We start from the raw sequence: 25,477 nt of genomic DNA on the forward strand, positions 1-25,477 counted from the left end.
CCTTGAGAAAAAAAAAAAACACCCTGCCCTCTCTCTAGCTCTGAGGCAAGTGCAACCGGCAAGCTTCACGAGAATGCAAATGCAAAACGTACAGTGTTTCTGGTGTATTTCGATCAAATATCAATGAAATTTACAAGGAATTTTTACAGAATCTCGATGGATGGACGGTGTCCACCATTGAAACGTCGCGCTTTCTGAATCCCGCCGGCAAAGTTTCCCAACCTTTTTGGTAGCTGTACACGTTGCCCACATCGTTTCCAGAAGAGCGACTTTTCTGAATCGATAAGAACATTGGTCGTCGGTGACGCAGTGCTTCTTTTTGTAGCAATGTCGGCGCATACAGGCTAAGTGCAGCGTAAGGGGGCCCCACATCAATCCCGCTTAGGAGCCCTTGACAAATAGAAAAAATCTTAAGTTAAATTCATTTTTTTTCTTCAACAGAACCTGTTCTGCAATGGTTCCTATTCTTTCGTATTAAATTGTCGATTATATTAAGGAGTGAACAGCCTCGAATGACTTTATAAAAGCAATGTATGCTCTGGTTTCTTACTCAAGGCCTTCTTGTCGTGTTGGCGTTGCTCTACACTGTGAGATTACTAACTTCACGGGGCAGCAAAACGGAAAAGAAGTGCTACTACAACGTGAAAATGTCCTAAATGAAAAATAATCCCATGTAACCAATACTGTGTCACGTTTCACCGCTTGGAAGTTTTCAAGACAGCTCCTTTTGCACTATAGCAAGAGTGCCACTGCAACCAGTCACACATATCCGGCTTATAAACTTTTTAGACCTCTGTTGCCAAAAAAAAGAAAGAACAGTATCTTCAAGAAGGCGTTCAAGCGCTTAGAGAACATTTGAGCATATAATGTTGTTAGGCTAGCTGTCCAAGATTTTGTGAAGCCTAAGATGTTCATTGTGCTAAGTAAACGTGCACCTACACCCTAATATACCTTTCTTCAACTTCCCTTTTTTCACTGGGGGGCTACTTGATACGACGGGATAGCCGCCCACCAGCCACTAGTGGCCCACCAACCACTAGTGGCCCACCAGTGACGCACTGATGACCCACTAGGGCGCCACCGGTCGTCTTCCACCAGAACGCGGTGACCCGCGGTTCACTATTGATGGGCCATTACCCGCGGGTCACCGCGGGTAACCTACCGGTGGGTCACATTGTTAACAATAAACCCGCCCATTATTTACCATTTAGTCGGTGGCCTCTACAGATGGCACCGCGAGTATGCGGTGTAGAGGGCGGGATTTATACGGAAGTACGCTGTGCGGATGTTTCAATTCGGCTGCGCAGCTGCCTCGAAATTAGTCATCATTTTTTATAAAGCGTTTTTTTTTTCGTCTCGTTGCAAGTGTGTGGGCTCTGTACCTAGTCAAAAACAGCGCCGTAATATTCCACAGCGGGAGTGGAACATTTCCCGTTGTTGTTCTTTACGACAGCTGTGGGGAGCGCGTAGAAAAACATCGCCGCCCTGCTTTACTCGCGCGCGCATTCGGCGATAGACGTGACACCGTAAAACACCCGTGTCCGCTGTGCAGAGGTCGTCAACGTTGGCCACGAAACGTGCGGGGTGAGCGCTCGAGTTCGCAAACAACCGAGCGAGTGAGGAGATACTGCACGGCCTCTGTCTACAAAAAGAGTGACGGGCTTCAGCGGAAGTTGCCGACCATGTTGTGCTTTACAGATTCTCGCGCGCCTCTCTGTTGCGTCGGAATTGTTTTCCGGTGAAAAGATTCCAAAATAATTTACACATTTTATAACTAATACCCTTACACCTTAGAGAACAAAACAAATAAAACCACCATTAAGTGTCTTTTGTCATTTATAACACCCAATCATTCTCGGAAAAACAAAAGAACAGACCCCTTTAGAGGGTGTTTTATTGTTAAATAAATCCTTCCAAAGAGTATTTTTCTCACTTTTGTTGAAAGGGTGTAAGGGTGTTAGTTATAGACAAAGAGGGTGTACATCAATTTACAGTGTTACGCTGTTATACCCTGGTGAAACCACAAGAAAACACCCTGTAAAAGGGTGTGAAGCATCACTAACACCCGTACACCTTAAAGAAAACCACATGAAAACACCATTTTACTGGGTGTTTTATCCTTTCTAACACCTTTACAAGGGTGTTTACTTGTGTTTTTGCTAGGGTGTAAGTGTATTAGCTACAGACGGAAGCACGCTTAAAGTTGTAAACCTTTTTACAGTGAAAGGGCAATGAACAGTATAAGACAAGTTTGGTTTAATAAAGAATATTTTCTTTGTTCTTTCAACAATTATACCAATCTTATCAAAATGTTCAAACAAATAATCGGGATATTAAGGGAAACAGATGAAGCAGGGGCGACTCCCAAGCCACTTCTGGCGATTTATCTATGACGTCACAGAATCTTGTTTCTCTGTTGTGGCGGCCTACCTAAGCCACAACCAAGAAACATGACTGGGCGATTGTACAAGGGCCTCTAGTTTTATTCGATGACACCACTTTAACACTAACGTGCCGCTAAAACATTGCTATAAATGTTTCTGTGCTGACCTGTAATGCATCCCTCCCTCCCGTATTACGTCACTGTGGCGCGAAATTTGAAAGTTCTTCAATATTCCGTTTTTTTTTTTGTCGGTTAAAGAATCGTCTATCGCGACTGGAACAGAGCTGAGTAAGCTACCAAAGGCTACTTCCTTTAATCCAAGCAATGTTGTATTTTGTCTTTATCGTCTCTTTAGATGTGCAGACGAGGGTTTTTTTATGATCCGGCGTCTGTCCCTCACGTGCAGACGGATAAGTCACGTGCCATCAGGTTGGCGTATCTTCTGCCGGCAGACGAAAAACAAGCGAGACAGACGGGAAAGGCCGCCCTTTGCCCGTGTCTCCTGCTGCGTGGTCGTTACGATCGAAAAACAGGACGTCTGGAATGCCGCCTACCGAGCTGCTCGTGTCCGCTCGAACCGACAGGGGGCTCGTGCACGTGCGGCTGTGAAATTTTTACGTGTTGCCCCCCTTGCAAAGGTTGTCTGCGCATGCGCAATGTGGCTGGTGGCGCAACGGAAATATGCTCACGTTTTTTATTCGTACTGGTCAGCTTGTCTTAGTGGGCGAATATTTTGTCAGACGAAACGAGCACTCGGTGAATGATTCTCAAATTCTCAAACAGGGGCAAGCAATTGTTCTAAATGACCATTTGTTTCATGCAGTAGCCTGTTTATTGTTACTCAGCTGGAATAACGTACCGGAAAGACGCCTTTGAGGCAGATTTGATGGGGTTGTTATCTCGTAAAACTACATGGTATGCAAATGACGTCCGTAAACCACGCTGCAACGATGAAGGTCACGGTGCAGCAAAACTGAAGCCTGGCCCAAGATTGCAAAGCGAGCAAAGCGCGATAGAGACAAGATGTGATGCACCAAAATGGCAAAACAATAAAATAAAAACTCTTAAAAGTCGCCAAAACAATGGCAGAGCACGCACAAAAGTCTGTCCTTGGATGCCTTACACCTTTGTGTCACTTACTGCATTTCCTAACGTTAAAGCTTTAGATTTTTTTACAGCTTATTGGTCGGGTCTGATGTCATCATCTCATTCTGTTCCAGCCTGACAGAACTTAATGGGATGGCCGCTGTAGCTTTCTTGTGTTCATTTTAGTATTCGGGTTTGATTCCCGGCGGCGACCACCGCTTTTCTGATGGAGGCGAAGAGCGAAAACGGCCGTGTGTTCGAGCTTTCGGCGCACATTAAGAACCCCAGGTGGTCAAAATTAATCTGAAGTCCTCCACTATGGCGCGCCTCATGGCATGTGTAGAGTCGGCTCGTTAAACCCCGCAATCAATCAATGTTCATTCATTATTTGTTTGTGATTCATTTTTTCAAGTATGCCTGTCAGAAATTATTTCGTTCTACAAAATGCCCGTCACACCAATTTATCTAATTACTTACTTTTTTTTATTTCAGATAGTTCACTGCCTATTTACAGCTGACACCGTCGAAAATTATGTTTTTTTCAATAACACATCCTCCAGAAAACAAAGAGCCCTGTATTCGAATATCAAGCAATGCATTCTAACGTCCTAGAGATGACACAGAGTGAGTGCCTCGAAACAGACGTTACTCGTGTAAGACGTCTGAATGGCCGCAAAGTGCATTTGGATTAGACCGGGTCTCCCAGATGTTGTCACGCGGCCGCAGCGGCCGCACGCAAAACAATTCACGGTTACACCGAGAGCGGCCTTACAGGCCCCAGCTGGTGACCTAGCAAGAACACGATACACATAAATCCGCGGCTATTTCACGCTGCGAGCGCAACCCGGAAACAGGTGGCCGGCGCCCCACCGACCGCGAGCCTTTCAGAGAACCTGCTACTACTGCCACGCGAGCCCGCACCATACATCTCGCAAGGGGAACCGATATCTTCACGCCGTTGTTGCGTACCCGTATGTGCATCCATTACAGCGAGCGATCGGCATCTTGGCATTTTACGGACGCTCGATCGATACCCCTTGTCCCACTTTCGTTTAATTTGCGTTTTCTCTTTTTTAGCGGCAGTAGCGGTGAAGTATGCTCTGAAGCCTCGTTCAGGACAGCTGTCTCCATGTTTTTACTATACATTCGGCAAGTTTTCGTATTCTTTTTTGCCTGTGCGGCAACCATACGTCATTGCCTTCGAGGGTCACGCTATTTATTTATTTATTTATTTATTTATTTATTTATTTATTTATTTATTTATTTGCCGCTAATCAGGCCTTCTGTTTCCTTTACTCGTGTGTTTTGTTTTCAGCGTCTGGCTGCGTCTTGCTGTGTTATCTGTGTTTCCTTCCCTTTCTTTGTATCTTTTTAGATAAGGAGAGTGTATCACCATGTTGTCACTAGACAACAATGTTCCTCTTTCATCGCCAGTCTTATCCGTCTAACTCGATGTACCGCCGAGAGTTAAGTGCTCGAAGGGCAAACGCCGCAGCATTCGATTGGCCTCCACCACTCTGTGTACGTCACTTTGTCGACTGCTGCTTCGCCGTTTGTGCATTCTTCGAGTCCTTAGCCGAGCAGAAGTTTGCTTCAATAAAGGTTGTTCCCTAAACGACCCCTGCGTCGTCCCTGAGTGCGTTAAAGGGACTGTACAATGCTTCGGATAAACGCTTTCACTTTTACCTTCGCGCCTGGAAACACGGCGAAAGTTACAGTTATCGCCAGCACGGAGTGACTGCCTGATTTGCTCGTCGCAGCAGATACGCCTTCCGTTTCTGCTTCGCTTTTGTGGCCTTCTTTTAGATGTGGAGCATCTCTTGCTCGGGGGGATGTCACTTGTCCGTGCCCCGTCCGCAGCGCCTCTGATGATGATGGTGGCAGGATGCCCCTAGGGATTGGCCAACCAAAAAATCTATCACGAGATATCTTCGCGTTCAACCACCGTCGTCATCTTCCCGTAGGGGAACCGCTGAAGAAGAAGGAGAAGAAGACAAAGCTGAGAAGAGGAGGCCGTGTACGTTGCTAATCCATAACACTTATATTATCTATTGGCGCATCAAAGCTGGGGTGTGCAAAAAGGGATATATATAATTGCATTGAAAATTTTCGTTCTGCCTCAGGTCGTTTGAATTGCTAAACGGTGCTGATTAATGGGTAATTCGGGTTTCATTTACAACTAAGTTTCCTTTTACATCCTCTTTCCGGAAATAAGTATTTTGAGGTCCCCACGTATTTAACCGGTTTAGCCCTGGCCAATCTCCCCTTGTGCGTACGTGCCAAAATATTTGAGGGCATCATCATCAACATCACGACATAGCTTCGCGTTCAACCACCGTCATCATCTTCCCGTAGGGGAACCGCCGAAGAAGAAGAAGGAGAAGAAGACAAAGCTGCGAAGAGGATGGCGTGTACGTTTCTCTCAGCCGGTGCACCAACATCAACAACCTTACCTCACCAACGCTGACGGAGACTACCGATTCTACCACAGAGACGACAACATCGACAACAACATGATGTACGAGTTTCGGCGCCTCGAGAACCACCGCCTACTCACCGTCACACAACAGTACTTGCGTGACTTTGCCACCGGTGTGCACCCGGACGCGGAATTCCCTCTGGCGCTACTAAACAGCAGATCGCTCAACATAACGGCAACACAATGGAACCACACGGAACCACCACGATGCTTCGCATCCTCATCAGGGTTCCCCACGGGAATATGGTGTGAATTTTTAAAGTGGCTATTGGAGGCGTTCATTGGCGCAACTGATGGAGAGCCGGACAGTAGCCGCTACACCGCTGTAATTATGTCATTCGAGCGGTTAAAGAACGTCAATACCGGGAAAGAGAGAAAAATGTTCTCAGCAAGTTTCCAAGTTATATGATGATGCATAGAGCAGTAATTGCTGGCTGAGGTACTTTGCGACACCCTAATCTAAGTACTGAATATGTTGTTGACTACGCTCTGAAAGCATTTAGGATTTTTGAAAAGTTGAAAAAGGTGTTGCAGGGTCCCTTTAACGACAATTCTCACTGGGCAGGGTTGTGTAGCTTGTTCCGGTATTAAGTTCTACCCAGAATAAACAGGAATACAGATTTGCTCACGCATGAAGCACAAAGAACTATTTCGTTGTTTATAAGACGTTGATCTCGAGATTTGTTCGTCAGTTATTCACGCAATGCTATTCCCCAGCAATGCACATGTGACGTCACAGTTCACGCTAAAGTGCCGATGTCAATAGGAAATTGTACATGGTCCTGAATCTCCACCAAAGCCACACGCACGCATCACGAGTCAGGGCCGTCCATAAATCATCGTCCCGGCTAAAAGTAACCTGTTGAAAAAGCCGCATCACTACATGTCTCGCTCGTCCGAATCGGGCCAGTGCGAACTACAAGTGCTCATGCAACGCTTTTCGTGATGAACCAGACCTCGGGCAGCGACACCCCGCTTGCCAGTGAATGCGCTGTTCATATTTATTTTCACGTCTTTTTCCGGGTTCTGGCGTTATTCTCACGTCCGCCACACTAGAGCTACCTTGACAAGGTGGCTTGCCATTTCCATCACTCCTCTGTCACCCAGAAGAGCGGGAAACTTGAAAAGAGAGAAATTGCGCACGGGACACACGGGACCATAGCACGACGCGAAATGTGGCGTTCATTCTTCGATCCGCGCGTGCGTTTCCTCGTGAGGGGCGGCGTGATCGCGTGAAGAAGGCGGGTCCCCCGTGACCCTTCCGCATTCACACGATCTATTTGTTGACGCCCGATCGTGCCTGCGTACTAGATACGTGCGCTGGTCGGAAGTGGAGCATCGATGGGGGAGAAAAAGAGCTGGCTCTCTTCCGGCCCTATTGTTCCCCGTGGATTCAAATGCGGGTCTCGCCTGTTTTCAGGCTGTTTCTCGCACTGATAGGGAGAAACAGCGCGTCCGTGTAACACCTTTTACTGGAAGTTGGTAGTCGAAAGCTGCACCGCGCGCAAACTGTTGAAAGATCAATGCACGAAAAGCTGTTACGCATACAAAGTTTACGTATTAAGACTAAGTTTAAGATTTAAGATTAAGATTTAAATCTTAAATTAAGGAATAAGATTTAAGAATAAAGTAAGATTGAGATTAAGCTTTTGTATGCGTAACGAAAAGCTATTACGTATACAAATTTAAAAGGGGACGAACACCGATTCTTGGGCTTTATATTATCACGTATTTTTTCTCAAGAAACAAAAGTTTATTGCAGGGAACTTGTGCCCCCCGAAGAACTGAGATTACAGAAGCGGCGAAGAGGCAGTCAACAACGTGGCATGCACATGCGAGTGTCGGCGAATCGGAAGCCGCGGTGTTTACCTTGCAAGCATTTATCTTTAGATGTCGATATTTCGAGAACCATCGAAGCAGCTCTAGAACATTGGCGATAAAAGTTGAAAATTCTATTTCATCGTTGACGGACGATACAAACCGGTCACATAAGATAGCCTACGTGGCATACAAGAGAAAAAGACGGAAACGCGCGCTTCAATTCTAACTCTATAAGACAGCTGGCCACGGCAAGGCGCGGAAAAAAAACAAACACGCAAATTGACAAAACAGATGACATGGTTCACGGCACTTTGCTTCTTTTAGTCCACAGAATACCCTGGAGGAAATATGAATGCACTGCGACTCTTGGAACACACTTTAATTTGATTTCATTTATCGCACCCACAGAACAGCACGCGGAGCGGCGTGCAGAACATTGACACCTCGCGTGACAGGGAGTGATGTCACGAGGTAAGGAATAGAAAGTGACGTAGTCGCGTGCCTCCGACGTTCGACGTCACTTAACACACGAAGTTCCGCGACCGGTAACCTGCAGGTGCTGGTGCGTTCACGATCTGATGGGCGTAGCCAGAGCTAAAAGCAAAACCGCTCCCCAGGTGGACAATCTGCCAAAAAGAAAATTCTGCACATGAGAAAGCAGCCGATACTATAGCCTAGCATTGCAATAGAAGTCTCCATGAGGACTTATATTGTAAGCGGTCATCAAATATCCGCCGCGATAGCAGGCCTAAGCGGTTTCATAGAGAGCGGTCGCTCAGGTCCGGCGGCGAGGGGGACAAAACAACGCGTCCACCTCCTCCGCAGAGTTTTGACGTTCGCAGCAAACTATGAGGTCATAACGTGGTTCTGTTATACGCGCCCTCTGGGCGGGATGCCGTAAAGACTGAAACTGACGGATTTCAGGCCGTTCTATGGCGCACTAAAGTATGGGAGGTGCTGTATTTAAAGTAATTTTGGCCACCTGTGGACTTTAACGTGTGGCGAAATGTCGGCTCAGCAGCACGAAGCCTTTACCACTGAGCCGCCGCGGCGGGTATGAAGTACGACGGTACACTATGGAGTCTTGAAGAGGCAAATACACCAACCAAGGACGTTTATATATAACCGCTGCTTCTTGTCGTACACAGTCACCCCTGATGAAGGAGCCGAGTTGGCTCCGACACGTTGGGACCGCTTTGAATAAACGCCCTTGGTTGGTGCATTTGCCTCTTCAAGTTTAACCCAACCAGACAGAGTTCTGTCGAAGATGTTCACATTCAACTATGGAGTCTGAGTCTACTATACGTTCCGATTTGAACGCACTATTTGAGCCTGATTATACTTCGAAAAGACACCGCTTCTTTTCCCTGTCTTTTTCCCGGCTTCACGACGTCTTACTTTCAGTGTACGCAGGAAGCAACACAAGATCGTACGATTCAATATCCAACGCGCGTCTTCCGCCAGAAGCCTTTATTTACCGTCGCAGCGGCGGACTTCGTCGCGCCCCTGCGCCCGTTCCGGGCGACAGAAGAAAGGAGCCGCGGATCTCACACGACCTTCGATCCCTCGCCGAACGTGTGGCTACCATTGTGGAACGCTACCGGGTTCCCGGGTCAGTGGACCCCACGGCGCGAGTGTGTAGTACGCGTATACGTACTAAAGAGGTTTAGGTCACGCGTTGGCTTCCTGGACGCTACCGCTTCCCTCTTCTTCGGAGTTTATGGATGACTCGTTCGGCGGCGGCCGTGGCCTCCAAAGAGGCGTAGCGGTAAGACCGCTGTTTCTTTTATCGGCGACACAAAGTAAATCCTCATTAGAATGATGTAGGAAAACCGGCTTTCGTTGTAAGCGGTACTTTGTTAAAAGTGGGGTTCATTACAGCAAACTCGCTACAATAAAATCTTCAGCACAGGAAACAGGTTTCGTTATAAGTGATACTTCTCCGTCAATAGCGCAGGGGATCACAGTAAACTCTTGGTAGAACGAAATCTTCAGGGACAGGAAACCAGTTTCGTTATAAGGGACACTTTTTCATTAAAACCACAGTAAACTCTCGCAGTGACCAAGCCCTTGAAGCAGAAAACCGATTTAGTTATAAGTGATACTTGCTCGTTAAAAGCGTAGGTGGTCACAGTGAAATCTCGTTATGACCAAGTCCTAAAAAAAGGAAACCGGTTTTGTTACAGGCGATACATCGCTAAAAGCGAAGGCGAATACAGTAACCCATCGTGCTTACAAAGTCCTCGGAATTGGAAACTCGCTTTCGTTATAAGGGATTTTTCGCTAAAACGAGTGTGATTACAGTGACCTTTCTTGATAGAAAAGTCCTGGGGACGGGAAACTCTTTTTCGTTATGAGCGGTAATTCGTTGGAGTGGGATATGATTACCGTAAGCCGTCGTTACTATAAAGTACTCCGGGCAGCAAATTGACCTCGGTATAAGCGATAATTCGTTACAAGCGGAGGCGAATAGAGTAAACACTCCTTACAATAAAGTCCTCGGGGCCGAAAGCTGGTTTCGTTATAAGCGATACTTCCTTAAAAGCGGAGGTGATTTGTTCCTGAGTCGATGAAACACTTCGAACGAAGCGAGATTTTTGATGAAGCTTTTTCGTTATAACCAGGTTTTACTCAGCTCATACGCTGCGCTTAAAGGGGCCATCAAGACAAAATATAACTTCGTTTAATTTGAAAGAACTAGGCCTCAATACCTCACTCAGCTCCATTGCAGCCACGAAAGACGTTTTCTAACAAAGAAAACGCAAATATTTAAATACTTTCAAATTTCGCGCTACAGTGGCGTGTTATGGGCAGTAGTGACGTCATATAGTCCAGCAATAAGACCATAATTCTCAGTGTGTTAACTGCACGTTAACATGCACGTGATGCGATCAAACAGACCCACAGTTCTCCCTACAATCATTCGTCCAGTCATGTGTTTTAGCGATGTGCTAGTTGAGTGGCCGCCAATACCGAAAACAAGGTTCTGTGACGTCATAAACAAGTTGTCGGAAAGTGGCTAAGGAGTCGCCACTGCTTCACAACATGTTTTCTTTAATATCTACATTATTCGCTCGAAGTTCGCGATAAGGTTGGTGCAACTGTTATCGAGGCAAAGCAGTCTCTCGAATAAACCGAGCTCGTATTTTGTCGTTATGGCCCCTTTAAGTAAAGGGTTGTCCGTACATATATGTGCCACACGAAAACGGTCCGCCTCACCAATTTCGCTCCAGTAGTCTCGCCTGACAGTAAAGACCGCTGGCGTTACTGGAAGGGAGGCCTCTTCTGCTCCCGAGCCCCGTCCCACGTTGGCTATTCGCCCTTCAAGGTTGAGTCGTTGAGTTCTCAAAACTACGAGTGAGGCGACAGTGACGTGTAGAGCTATAGAAGTTACTTCAATAGTTTTGCGCAATAGCGAATCTCATATATATATATATATATATATATATATATATATATATATATATATATATATATATATATATATATATATATATATATATATATATTAACCCGCTTCTAACGCGCACCCGATTTTCCTGGCAAAACAACCGAAAAAACTTGCACCTCCGATTGTAACATGATTTTGACAGCAAAATCATGTAACTGTACTCTGATGAAGGCAAGTCCCGTTGCCGCTACGTAGGTAAACCTTGTTTGTTATTGTGCTTGCTGTGTATCCGACTCCTTACTTATTGATTGATTGACTGATTGATTGTAGGGTTTAACGCGCCGACGCAACGCAGGCGATGAGGCGCGCCGTAGTGGAGGGCTCCGGATTAATTTTGACCACCTGGGGTTCTTTAACGTGCGCCGAAATCTCGTACACACGGGCGTTTTCGCTTTTCGCCTCCATCAGAAAAGCGGCCGCCGCGGCCGGGAATCGAACCCGCGACCTCGTGCTCAGCAGCGCAACGCCTTAGCCACTGAGCCACCGCGGCGCGTGACTCCTTACGTATACTATATATATATATATATATATATATATATATATATATATATATATATATATATATATATATATATATATATATATATATATATATATATATATATGAAGGAGCGAAATATCTTTTCGAATTGAAATCGATTTATTGAAACAAAAAAGAGAAAGAAAGTGAAGCACAGTGTTTCTCCCTTTTATAGATATTCCAAATATCCTCAAATATCCCTTCATCACGAAATATTTTCACCAACCTCCGCCATGCCTTCCTTGGTGTTCAATCCGCCGCGGTGGCTCAGTGGCTATGGCATTGTGCTACATAGCACAAGGACGCGCGTTAGATTTCCGGCCACGGCGGCCGCTTTTCTGATGGAGGCGAAAAGCAAAAACGCCCGTGTGTTGGAGGTTTCGGCGCACGTGAAAGATCTCCAGTTGGTCAAAATTAATACGGAGCCCTCCACTACGGCGCGCCTCATCGCCCTGTGTAGCGTCGGCGCGTTAAACCCTACAATCAATAAATCCTTGGCGTTCAAGCCCGTGTGTGCGCATGAGTGCATGCGTGTGTGCGTGTCGCCCAGTAGGTGCTCCTTGCAAATGCTAATTTTTCTTGCTGTCAGTTTGCGGGAACTGGGTCTCATATCTCAAATACAAATGGTGGCTCCAAAGGTATCGTCTATTTCGGCAGCGCTATCCCGACGTTTCGTTCTTGGGTTGTCCGCGCACTCCGCCGCCCCTGCGGGTCCGCCTTACCTTGCCACGCCGAGACTTTCTTATCTGGTCAGCGTTAGCGCGCATCGACCTGCGCTTTGAGTCAGTTTTAGGGCGAAGTAAAGAAGCGAAGCGGTGCGGGGCGATTCGCTTCGGATAAACCCGTACGGCACGCGAGGCGGATCGCTGACGAGGCTAACCCGGTTAACCGACCAACCGTGAAGCGTCGTCAACCCGCATACTCTCGAAACGGGGAAAGGAAGCGAAGTGGAGAGGAGAAAGAGAAGAAGTCGGTGGGCGACGCCGATGAAATAGTCTAAACGGTGGTTGTGTTGTTTTTGTTGTTAAACGGCAGAGGTTGTTTGTGCTATTGACGATAGAAAGTTTGCGCCTGGAAGGCGGCAACGTAAACTGTGCAGTTGGGCGACCGTCATTTTCATGCGTGAAAGTCTCGAGGCTCTTGTACTTATGTTGCAGCGGGCGTTGTGCAGCGACTTAATTGCTACTTTATTGTTGCTCCCTTATTGAGGGGTCCAAGCGTTCGTGCTGTGCCCTTCTCTCCTCCTGGGAAGTTTGCGCTGTTCAATCGCAATTAATGCATGCCAACCAACCCAGTTTTCGACTTTGTTGTACAAATTATGGGCAAGCTAAGAGGGGGATTAATATTGAACTGACGAAAAACAAAAGCAGCGCTTGGTTGGCTCCACTGCAAACGCAGCCTCCACAATTTAGATCTCGTCGACGTTTTGGAAACAACTGAAATTTCGACGACACTTAATCGCCCCTTCCCATGTGGTGATTAAAAAAGAATTAGTGAACCATTGGCGACTTTGTCCTCTCGGGACACGTTTAGTGACCGCACGAAGTTCTAACCCCTGCACCCATGGCGGACGGTCGAGATGTGTCCGCACCCTCCTGAAATGCTATTCAATGGCAGCCAGGATGATTGAGGAAATCTGGGATACACTGGATACTGAGGCGCCCTCGGATGGAAAGAAAAAACAAGCGTGCCTCCGTTGCTACTAAACGCACGGGTGCGCTGCGCATGCAAAAAGCAGGCTCTTCTGGCGCGGAAAGAACGTCCTCTTCAGCTCGCGTCACCCTCGTTAAGGTGTACTAGAACAATGGCCACTTGAAGGGGCAGATCGAGTGACCAGAACTAGATTACGAACGTGTTTTCTGCAAGCGGCGAATCATTGAAGAGTGCGGGTCCTCTTTGAGATGAAAACATTGTATAGAGCGCGGCAGTACCCTAACAAACTCATGTTGCAGCCAGCGCCACCTACGATATTTTTTAACCACCAAATTTTAAACCATGAAGCGTTTTAAAGTGTTTTTAAACCTTTATGCCCTAAAATGCTGAAATAAGACTATTTACGTCAATAAATACTGCAACAGACAAAACTTGCCAAACCGACCAAGAAACAGCGGCAACGAGGGGAGCTGCTGACCATAGGATTTCCTCACCGGAACCATGTCAGTAAAAAGTTTTCCTTCCACAGCGGTCCATAGCAGCAAGCGTTCAATAGCGCGAGATGTTTCAAAACGGGAGCTTGAGCTCGGCAGTAGTGAGCGATAGCAGTTCACGCCGATACAGCGCAAATGAAGCGAGTGGAAGAACGTTGCTTTATTTAAAAGCTTGCTAATAATTTAAGCTTACTTATCAAAGTAAAAAAAAATGACAGTGACAAAGCGGATTTGTGTGGACGTAAATATAAGGATTTGCGATAAAATAGTCACATTGCAAGAGGAAGAAAGTGATATCCACGGCAGACTTGAATGCGGGAAACGAGAACGAAAAACAAAGAGGTCTTCAACGAAAACGAAACAAAAACAAAACATAACAGAAACAAAACAACTACAAAAAACAAACAAGAAAAAAAAGGTCTGCCTTTAATCTATGGCCACTCAGCCTCTCGCTTTCAACTCGTCCTAAAGATAACATAAAAGACCGCGGAATTACTTTCATGTCGCGATGTTCAAAACTACGCAAGCGGGAACGAGCCGACAGATAATGAAAGGGAGAAATCAAGCAGCGAAGCAGTAGCTCTAGGGCAAAGTCTTCCGGGCAGTCGTTCGCTTGTGAGCGACGACGACATGACGCCGTGTTATCAGAGCGATTCTCGCCGAACCGGGCCGGGTACCATTGTCTCAGAGCACTGTTATTTCGCTAAAAACATCAGCGGCACTTCCGTGCCTCGGCAGACAATGACAAAGTCAACGCAATTACCCAGCACTCTTTCCCAGTGAGAAGGGCGCAACGCGTAGTGCGAGTCCCCACGCGGTGTCAAACACGTGTCGGGGTCAGAGACCGTCACCGATGGCCTATGAAGAAGCGGACATATTTGCCGTCAGGCGTTGACGCGGCCTCGTACTGTTTCCGGGCCCTTAACTCTTCTGCACGAGCGATTTAGATGAATTCATTAAAGTTTGAAAAGCTGGTATGATTAGAAACTTTGTGCAAGGAATTTAAGACGGACATTCGTAAAGAAAGGTCGGGGCTAACACTAACACTAACCACTTGTCCCAGTATGAACTAAGTGCTTAGTGCTTTTACTAGCTGGCCAGGCATAACATAGCTAAAACTACGCGTGACAATGTGGATCAGCTGAGCGCGCACCACGACATAGAGACACAAATAAATTAAGCGAGAAAACCAACGAGATGCGCAGGGAGAGCGAGTATTACTTAGTTACCTGCGAAGTACACCTGCTCTTCTTGCTTTTATACCCAGCAGCGGAAAGTCCTCTGATAGAGTAGGTGGGCTTGTCGCAAAAATGAAATATTTCAGCGATAATTTTAGAATTTCGCATTTTAATGCTACCGTATACGAGTCAGCATGCGAATTAGCAGAAAATTTTTAATCATGATTCTGAGTGGGAAAACTGCTGTAGTTATTATGTTCAATAATTCGTAGAATTTTGTTACTATCAGTGAATGTTAGTGTCAAACAAGCAGCAGTCACTAAGTGCATGGCCTAGACGAGTAACGATAGCATTTAGGTTCCGTACTTAGTGGCACAGCCTATATACGTACCGTTTTTCGGGGTAGTAAATTTCGTGAGGAGTTAGTAAATACAACCGTTACTACCATTTTACGAACTTTTTGTTAGTAGTGTAGATTCGTTTCATTCGCACATCCAGCTGGCTGTTTCCCTAATATAGTCACGTCTCGTTAATATGGACGCCTCCGTTCCGCAGAAAAATCGTCCATAATGCGAGTTGTCAATAATAACGAATCAAGGTCAAAGGCACAAGCATTAAGAAATAATTGTTCCAGAAAAAAAAAAAAAACGTGATAGTGTCCAGAAAGCGCCCCACACCGACTATTTGAATTGCGCGTTCTGCGTGTCGCGCCTGTTCAAGGTGCAGGTTCCTGCACCGAATATTGGCATGAACTCTTATCGTCCTGTTATCTTGTCCTGAGCCTCGGTGGTTGCTATTTCCGGCGTATGCCGCGCAGGGAAATCTTGCTTGATAGGGAAAGGGGGTCACCCTGTCGTCAGTACCGTGGAGTGTTTGTTGTTCACGGATCAATTAGATGGTAGTGGAAGGAAGAGCGTTCCGAGGTAAATGCGTGCTTCGGCTTTGTGTGCTTCGGCCAACACTGATTTCCTGGTACGCGCTGGGGCCTCTGAGGGTCACCAGTGATTGTTCTGTCTTTTGCTCTGTTGACTCGTGTCCATTATAATAACTAGACAAAAATGCCCGTATTTACCCGTTTCGTCCCAGAAGTAGCCATCCATAGTCCGGACTGCGCGTTTCTCCGTTAACGGGGCAGAATTGCATGGCGAGAGACTGGCCGCCGAAAATTTCGTCCACATTGCGCGGTGTCCATGTTAACGGGGCCCATATGAAGGATTCACGACTGTAGCTCCTACATGGTCAACAGGGGGTGTCCATACACCGAGCCACGTCCCGGAGAGTTATGTTTATGTTTGCCACTCGGATTTCGATCGGAACAATTAAACGGCTATTGATATCTCGTAATATTTGTTACGTGCTAAAGAAGTATTGTAAGTGTGAGCGGCAATCTTGCAATAGATTTTCAAAATGTAAACGCACACGACCCCGCACACACACACACACACACACACACACACACACACACACACACACACACACACACACACACACACACACACACACACACACACACACACACACACACACACACACACACACACACACACACACACACACACACACACACACACACACACACACACACACACACACACACACACACACACACACACGCGCACACACACGCACACACGCACACACGCACACACACACACACACACACACGCACACACACGCACACACGCACACACACACACACAACATTGAGTTTTTCGAAACGTACACATGACCATTTAATTGACCAATTACGCTATGCTTTATCGTCGATGTATTTTTTAATTCAAGGGCGCGACGCAATTTTATTAAATTAGAAACTGTTGCCGCGTTCCACCTCTTTCCGGGGCAGCAAACGGCAGAATTGCAACCGTTACCTATATGTTTACTGTAAAGCCCGTTGTACATGGTGAGAAGTTACCTGAGAATTTGCAGCTGCGGAGCCGCTCGAGCAGCAAGACAACCTGCTCTCGGCAGTAACGAAAATACATCATTCTGCAGCACGAGCGGCGCCGCCGCTGCGGATTCCAAGGTAATTTTGCACCATGAAGATCTGGCTTAAGGTTCTAACTTTGAATGACCGCCGTGGAAGCAAAGCAGTTCCAAGAGCACATTTACTATTCTTTACAATAATAAGTGTGCACCGCTTCACTATATTCACCTTTATCTGTAGTAGCAAGCACTGCCGTTATTGGGGCCAGCCTCTTCAATGTTTCTGAAGATTTCTCTCTCTCTTTCTCTCTCTCTCTATTCACCTCTCCCCAACATCACCTGCCTCTCTACCCTCTCTCTCCCTCTCTCTTCTTATCGTCGTTGTTCACACGTATTTTGAAAGAACGCCCTGGCAGCAAGCCTTCGGAAATAAACAGAGAAACAAACCTACAAAAAACCAAACAGCCAAACAAAAACGATGGAATGACCTTATGCATGAAGCCTATTCATAAAAAGGAGAAAAATGGGCTCACGAAACATTCGAAACTCATTTTCGTGACAACCATCAGGCAGAGTATATACGATTACGCAACGTTACCGCCGTCCTTCCTTGATATATCGTTCATGTCGTTTTCTCTTCTGATCTGCCGTAACAATAACCCCCTCTCCTTCCTGGGCTACTATATACCTCAACAGCATCCCTCCGGGCGGGCGGGCGGGCGGGTTATGTAAGGGACTTCCAGTGGCAACCAACCCCACCCACTCCATATGTGCTTGCTTATCAATCCATTGTTCCAATCCTTCATTACTCCACAAACGATCAATCTTTTTCTCGGTGCTCTCATTGCTGCTGCATATACAATTTCCGCAGCAACCACAGCGACCGCGTAGGCAAACACGGAAGTGTTTTGGTCGCGCCCGGCTTGTTGGCGTCTGCAGTAGCACGGTCGATGTTTTCGCAAAAGAAGTCGTCAACAAACAAAATGTAACAATTGTTACTGTGCAGAGCACACGGAGAATCAGCTGGAAAGCGGCGCTTGGATTTTTTTTTTTCACATCCTAGCGTATGTAAGCATTGCGAGTTAAAGTTCTTTCTTTATTCGCTCGACATCAATATCCATTCAATTCGCACTGTTCGTCGATGCAACCGATCATTGCAGATTTTATTTCTGCGCAGCAGCTGTGTTAGTGGAAGGTCGCTGTATGGTACCGCCAAAGCCTCTGGCGTGACGATGATACGCGCTATCATGAAATCTGAACAGTATGAACGCTGCGATCATGTAGGTGAAAGTTACGAATTTTTTTCTTTTTTTAAAACTACATCACAAAGTAATCTCTAACGTTCTTACGCCTTCAAGACTGGGACTAAATATTTTTTCATTTTGTAAGCACGCGTCAAAATTAGTCGATGCGTGTGAGAACAACCAACTAACCTACTTAAAAAAATTGTTAAAGAAGTGGTATATATCAATGCCATACTTTCCTTAAGTTACTGCACTAACGTTAAGTAACAATTGCCATGGATTCACTAAAACGTTCTAGGTTTTCAACACCAAAATGACTGGCTTTGTTATTCTGCGTCAAGGTTGCACCTTCCCGGCTACTTAAACCTCGGTAGTTTGTTGCCATTAAAAACTGCATTTATTTTTAGCTACACTTTTTGTTCCCTGATTCAATCGGCTGCAAAATAGTGCTACTAACTTTGCTTCGCAAACTGATGCCGTCATCTACGCCATGGTTGCATCTTGAGGGCTACTAAGCCCTCAGTACTTTGCTGCCATTAAAAAGCGCATCTATATTGAGCTGCACTATTGTTACCATATTCAGTCTGCTGCAAAAAATATACATTTTTTGGAATTTGTCTTGCCGACCAATCACGTCATCCTCAACTTAACACAAGCATACTCAAATGGCGTGAGCCTGCACCTATCGTGTCCAAGGAGGATTTACAAGAACTTCCGACACACAACATGACATTGGTTGCCGATTATCTTAATAAATCGGATGTCTGTTCCCCGTGAACTGGCTGTGATGCCGGCGACATCATCTGCTGCATACTGGTGAAGTCTCCGCGCCATAAATCACAATAGCCGAATTTGTGTTTCGTATATGCCAGCCTTAAATCAGCGTCTTTACGATATCAGAGTCATTACCAAATAAGCAGGTTATTTCCACAGGTGGGCCTTTACGCAGACAAATTTTGAATTCCTGGTATCCTTCTAGGAGATTCGCCCCCACAACGCTTGTCCACCATCTTGAATCCACCGTACAAACAACTGTAATCTTCTAACCTGAAAACCAGCGCGCACGCGCGTCACGTCACAATCTTTTCGAGGTTGCGCATGCATGGCGGAACAGTTCCGTGACGGCGGCGTCGCTTCCCCAGGAACTTCTGTTCGGTTTCCTGTCCCGCTATCGGTGCAACGATCGTTGAACGTCCTCCGTGGTTCCTCGCGACGTTTTTTTCCTCTCCAGGGGTGCTTGGTGCCTTCCGTGTACGGGCATTTCTTTGTACGCGTTCAACGACCACACCGCGAAAGTTGCGTTTGTTCCTAGAACAGTATTCACTGCGCTGCGGTCACAGCGTTTTGCACCAATATATAAAGCCTTTCATCCGTTAGTCTTTAATAAGATCAGATCATGTGCTGGGCTGTGTTGCGCGTGTGCAGTTACATCTTCCTGTTGACTGCGCCAATTGTAGGGCCGCTAGCACAGCCCACTGATGAAATGGAAGCTCCCAGGACGAAGAAAATAAAGAGGTCTATACTAGAGGGTAATCCGGCGCTAATGTCTAGGCGAGGTGTGCTTCAGCGAGGATGCCGTAATGTACCAAATACGAGCGTTCCATTTGTCCTTCGCATGGCTCTTCAATAGGCTGAAAAGTTGTCTGTGGCTGCAAAAAAAGAAAAAAAAACACATTATTATTGCAAAATACTATTTAAAGTTGGTTTATGAATAAGAGAATTGAGCTTCGAAGCGTGTATGTCAGGGAATTTTCAGAAGTTTCATTCAAAGTGAACATAGAAAAAATGTTACCCTTTTTTGTTGATTTTGGCTTAGAGCGCGAAAAGAAGCCACGTGGCGAGCCAAGCCAAGTAGGAGAGGAACGTTGCCAGCTACTACTGCGGCGCTCGCGACGGCAGGTGATTGCATCGACGGATTTCTGTCTAGTATATACTGACCAGAAACTCTGTGGTAAATAGCTCGTCAAACGTCCTCTGTGGTCCCTCACCATGTTTTTTTTTTTCCTTTTAAAGGTGCTGGTGCCTTCCGTATACAGGCATTTGTCTCTACGCGATCCACCATACCGTGAAAGTGGTGTTTAGTCCCAAACCGCGCCGTGGTCGACAGTCTCGGAGGCGTGAGAAGGCGATGCACCCCAGCGCAGCGGTGGTAATGGTGATAGCCTGTGAATGCGCGTACCTGGTCGCGCAAGAGCAGCCCTTCCTTCCTGAACTTTCTGTTTCCTGTTCTCTCTCCGCTGTCAATTTTTCTTTTGTTTCTTCCGGGCGCTTTTTTCTCCTGCCTGACGCCTTTCTTGTTTTTATTGCTCGGCGCTTGCGTAGACGATTCCGCATCCGGCCACGCATGCGCATGTTTAGTCGCGGTTTTTCGTAACACGTGAAAGAAACAGAACGAGCAACTGCGCTCAGAGCGTACTACACGAACAGAAGTCAACACTGCAGCATCGGTGCCATCACTTTGTTGTTGCGAAAGGTACGGTCAAATTATTTTTTGGGCGTGACTCCCTCTGTGGTTCCCAACATTGTTTCATAGCTGGGCGTGATTAACAGTTAATTTTGAAGCTTTCTCCACAACGAAACACGCATACAGCGGTTCTCTAGCTGTATCTTTCTGTATTTTTGCTAACTCATCGTCTTCGGCGCGATTTCCCTGTGCCCTCCAATGATGCAATCATAAAAATAAATAGCAGCTCATTCGAGACATCAGAATAAAAATCAATAAGCTAATTTCTGCCTGAATGCTTCTGGCTTTACTTTGAAAGACATCTTAATTTGTATTAAAACCGGCTACACGTGCAATAAAATATTTGATGCGAGAACATTTTGCACTCACAAGCAGACGCGTGCGCGGCGAGGAGCCATGCGACACATATCGGCACTCTTTCGTAGTACTTGGAAGGGTACACTTGACATGAGCATATGTGCGTGCTTCTACGTGAACTCTTTCTGGAGTAGTGATATAATTTAAGGGCAAATGGTGGGTACTATATAAATAATGAATCAGAGTAGCCGTGCTTTTCTACAAAGATGTGAGGATATCTGCACATGTCATTACTTTTGGGAATGATTAATCTAAATCTGTCTGCAAAAATGCCAGCATCTTCTTCGAGTAAGTGTTTGAGGTAAACGCTTGCTTTGGGTTCAATGTTACGTTAAGGCGGTGGTCCTCCTTCGATGCAAGAGAAATCAGATGTAACAACACGGAAGCAGTTTTCGACAACGAGCTACTCGCAAACCGTCAAGTGTTTGTTCATGTGGCTAGTTTTCTCCCAGTCTGAGCATTTAGGGTAACACATCGATGCTTGCGAAATATTGCGTGTCAAAAATATTTCTCTGTCACTCGTCACGGTTGTACACTTTCTGAGATATGGTTGAATACGATAGAAACAGTACTTACAATGATAGGAACACAACTTTGAGGAAAATGAGCGCAACAAAATGAGCTTCACAAGTGCTGTTGAACAACTGCGTGCGATTTCTTAAGGCCGCAAATATGCGTGAAAGTTGCTAAGCAATATTAACACTTATAATATGGAAAAGGAAGACTCGGGTTCGAAGTAGGGGGATTGGGTGATAGAACTAGAAGGAAGATCAATATACCGGCAAAACAATATAAGCTGCTACCGAAAGTTAGTTATCCATGGGCGCCGTGAATTGAAAAGTGAAAAAAAAAATGGCTGCGGCTTAGCTCAGCTAATTTCGGATATGCAAAGTAAAAGCTTGGCTTAGTCTGGTTGATTCTTGGTTTCACCTGGTTAACCTTTTATGTCACTGGATTGCCGACCACGGCTCAAAGCCGTTCGGTTCCGTGCTACGCTCACAGAAGGAGACCCGGCAAACGCGGCGTCCATTCACGACGAAAGCGGCGTTCCTCTTCGCCGGGCGCGAGGCGAGTCACGTAGCCTGAGACGACCCAGCTGCGCATGCACAAGAGGCTGCGGGGGTGGTCAGCTGCCGATCAGCTGATCGGCCGCAACCGCGGCCGCCGCTCATGGGTGAGCAGAAAGACCGAAAACGGGGCCTTGTAGGCAGCGCCGACAGCGGGCCCGGCGAGTCACGCGATGCGCTTTGAGGGGTGTGTCGCCGGGGATTGTGTCTCCGGTCAAAACGGAAACTTGCGTATCCACCCGCCGCGGTGGCTCAGTGGCTAAGGCGTTGCGCTGCTGAGCACGAGGTCGCGGGTTCGATTCCCGGCCGCGGCGGCCGCTTTTCTGATGGAGGCGAAAAGCAAAAATGCCCGTGTGTACGAGATTTCGGCACACGTTAAAGATCCCCAGGGGGTCAAAATTAATCCGGAGCCCTCCACTACGGCGCGCCTCATCGCCTGCGTTGTGTCGGCGCGTTAAACCCTACAATCAATCAATCAACTTGCGTATCCGTGGCGAAACCGCTTGACGAAAGTAGCGAAGCTGTGCTTTAAAAAAAAAGAACAGACGTACCAGAATTTTAGTAAAATGAGACGAGCGGAACCGCAACCCGCCATCCGCCACATGTCGATACAGCCTCGACTAACACGACCAATATCTCATGAAAGTGTAAACTCCACGCTAAAAACATACAACCGCGGAGTGCAGGTCGGAGAACAGGTGCCTGTCGCCATATCCTCTTCGTTGTTGTCAGTTCCTTGTGCAGTGTACACTTTTTGTCAATACGCCTTAACTACCAATGCAAGTATAGTCCGCGTAATACGACGAATACACAAGTACCACCTCAAGAAGTAATACCAACAGCTCAATAACACAGGCGTTTCTCGTCTTGCTGTTTGCGAAAGCTTCGTATCACGCTGTCTACAGTCACGGTACAACACGTTGTCAACCCGTCGCGCTTCCAGCGGTAGTGCTCCGCTACTGTGGGTCCTCAAGAGGTATCCTGACCACAGATAGCATGCATTTTGTCAAGCTGGCGGCAATGCATGGAATCACCAAGATCCAATGCATTTCGTGTCGGGATAATACCTCCGTACTATATATCCTTTAATCTGCTCGCCATGCTCGGAGGCTATAAAAGACAATTCGGCAATCTCAAAATCACGCCCCTGCGGGCTCCGCGCGCTCTATTTTCGTGCTCCTCGCTTGAATGATCTTTCACACCTGCTAGCGTCATGGTCGCCGAATGCCCTCCCACGAAGGAGCGAGCTAGTTTTAAATCAGTCCACTAGGAAGCTGTCACTTTGTGTGACAGAGGAATTAAAATTGCTTCCCGTACTGTGTCCCTTCTTCCGCCTTCACATTGCTTAAACTACGCAGGGAGCAGTAGGTCTTGGCACTTACGCTACGGAAGTCGAACTACGTCGGCGTCAACCCAGGCTTGCACTGAACGGACGGGTGAACTTGCCAATCGCCCAGCAATCTAGAGTGCTCACGTGGTAATATTTCGCTGACTACGCGCTGCATCTCTCGAGAGGTGATGCCGTCTAAACGTTTGAATAAATGCACGTCACTTTGGTCTAGCAAGACGCATTGCGTATCCGTCTAGATGCGCCGTCAAGATCGCGTCTCTCGGACAAATCAGAGTGGAGACGCTAGCGTTGCGGGCGCGAGCGGAGCAAACTCGGACAGCTAACAATAGGTACCTGACCCAAAAAGCAAGAATACCGCGAAGCGGACGCAGCCTTCAAGAATCATCGCTGCCTTCTCATGGGGTGACGGGGAAAAAAAAAAGAGTAGAAAGTTGTCGAAAAAAAAGCGCTTGAGCAGCACGGTATGCGCTTTCATCACGCCGGAAAAGAGGGAGAGAAAAAGAACAGCTCGTGATAGCGTTTTCGCTCGCTATCACGAGCTGTTTTTCTTTCTCCGCACAATCTCTCAACAACGGACATCTCTGCAGTTCCCTGCATCTTGCTCCTGTTTTTTAAGGGAACGGGTGGGCTAGAGGATGTGGCGACAATAAAGCCGGCCCACACCCTCCTCTCCGAATTTTTTGTGATTTTACTTTGTTGCCCCTGTGTAACGTCGTTACACAAAAGAGGTGCTTTCGGAGGTGGTTCACTCGAAAGGCTTAGCGGGCTACGCGTTTGCTGACCGTTGGCAGAGTTGTAAGCCCTTTTGTTCGAAACCGCCGCGCGCAAGTGTAATGGTTTCTCCTTACATGCGCAGCCGCTGCTGCATTGCACTCCTGGGTGTCTTGTTTGTCGTTTATAGTTTTCTTTTTTACGTTTACTTGCTTCAAAAGAAGCTGGCACCGTCGCTCGTGTCACGGGGCAGTTGAGATGGACGAGTTGTGCGTTCTGCTTTCACTTTGAACGGAAGAGGAGGGAGATTGCGCTGCTGAGAGGGAAGAATGCAGGAGGCCCGCTGAGAGTGAAACATAAAAAAAAAAACAAAAGTCACAAGAATATGAAACATAAGAAAAAAACAAAAGTCACAAGAATAACAAGAGCAAGGTAATTGTCCGCCGTTGGCAAGCTCTGCTGTTTCCTTTACTCTTTTCTCTTTTATAACGAAAGAACGTCAATGACCTTCGTGAAGAACGCCGAAGAAGAATACGTCGAAAGAATGCGTGTAAAGCCGCGGTGTAAAGTGCCGCGAATTTCGAAAGCAGATGCGGTGAGGAGATAGGGGAGGGTTAGAAAGTGAAAAAGATGTAGGTTAGTTGTTTGCGCTCTTTCTCGGCAGTTTTGAATGGCAAAATAAAAAGGTGGCAAGAAGAAAGAAGACGACTTGAAATCGTGATTGCGCTATCGGGTTACCAGTTCCGTCTACCAAGTCGGCCACGAAGCAGCGTTCGTAAGCGTGCAATGTCGTTGTTAGATTAGATGAATGGATAACAGAGAAAGGGGGGCGGATTAACGCTACGGAACTACAGAGCGCATAAAAATTTGTCATTGGACTTTGGAGGAAAACATGACGCGAACCTTGTTCACAAACATTGGAGGACATGCTGCATTGACGACTGGCTCGGGGGGCTGCGGCGCCCAATGTCGATGTGGCTGTAAAATTACGCTTTCAATGTCACCACTCGTTGGTTCTGATTGATGACTTTTGCAACAGGGAAATGATTTTTTGTGGCAAGAGGTAAATTACTACCAATTTATTCGGTGACGGTTCCTCTTTGATCTTGTCTTACATCAGCAGATCCAAAAAAGGAAAATAATTTTTTTTTTTCCTCACATCGATGATATATACTCTGCACCGTTTTGGCCGTCTTCCGTTTTTTCCCTCTGATATATCAGGCCTACCTGCTCGCAATCTGTGTTGGGTGAAGTACTTAAGTACTGTTTTTTTTTTCGTAATAGAGAAAAAT

The 25,477-nt window shown here is 46.6% G+C and overlaps 1 protein-coding gene and 1 long non-coding RNA gene across 4 annotated transcripts in view; one reads left to right on the top strand and one right to left on the bottom strand.

The window, feature by feature from the left end:
- The window catches only part of LOC144154781 (prestin-like), a 247,426-nt gene that overhangs the window by 138,077 nt on the left and 83,872 nt on the right, over positions 1-25,477 (top strand). The window contains exon 1 of one of the 2 annotated variants that reach the window (XM_077685885.1): positions 20,627-20,708. The exons of the other annotated variant lie outside the window; for it this stretch is intronic. The gene's annotated coding sequence lies outside the window, so the exon portion shown is untranslated. Of the gene's footprint in view, positions 1-20,626; positions 20,709-25,477 lie in introns of those variants that run through there. 2 annotated transcript variants of the gene reach the window in all.
- Positions 19,611-25,477, bottom strand: part of LOC144154782 (uncharacterized) — a 35,677-nt gene continuing 29,810 nt past the window's right edge. For both annotated transcript variants that reach the window (XR_013319451.1, XR_013319450.1), the window contains one exon: positions 19,611-19,884. This is a non-coding gene — a long non-coding RNA (uncharacterized LOC144154782). The remainder of the gene's footprint in view (positions 19,885-25,477) is intronic.

The sequence above is a fragment of the Haemaphysalis longicornis genome, unplaced genomic scaffold (assembly GCF_048455015.1).
Source record: "Haemaphysalis longicornis isolate Haplotype H1 unplaced genomic scaffold, Haemaphysalis longicornis Haplotype H1 scaffold_91, whole genome shotgun sequence".
Classification (NCBI taxonomy): domain Eukaryota; kingdom Metazoa; phylum Arthropoda; class Arachnida; order Ixodida; family Ixodidae; genus Haemaphysalis; species Haemaphysalis longicornis.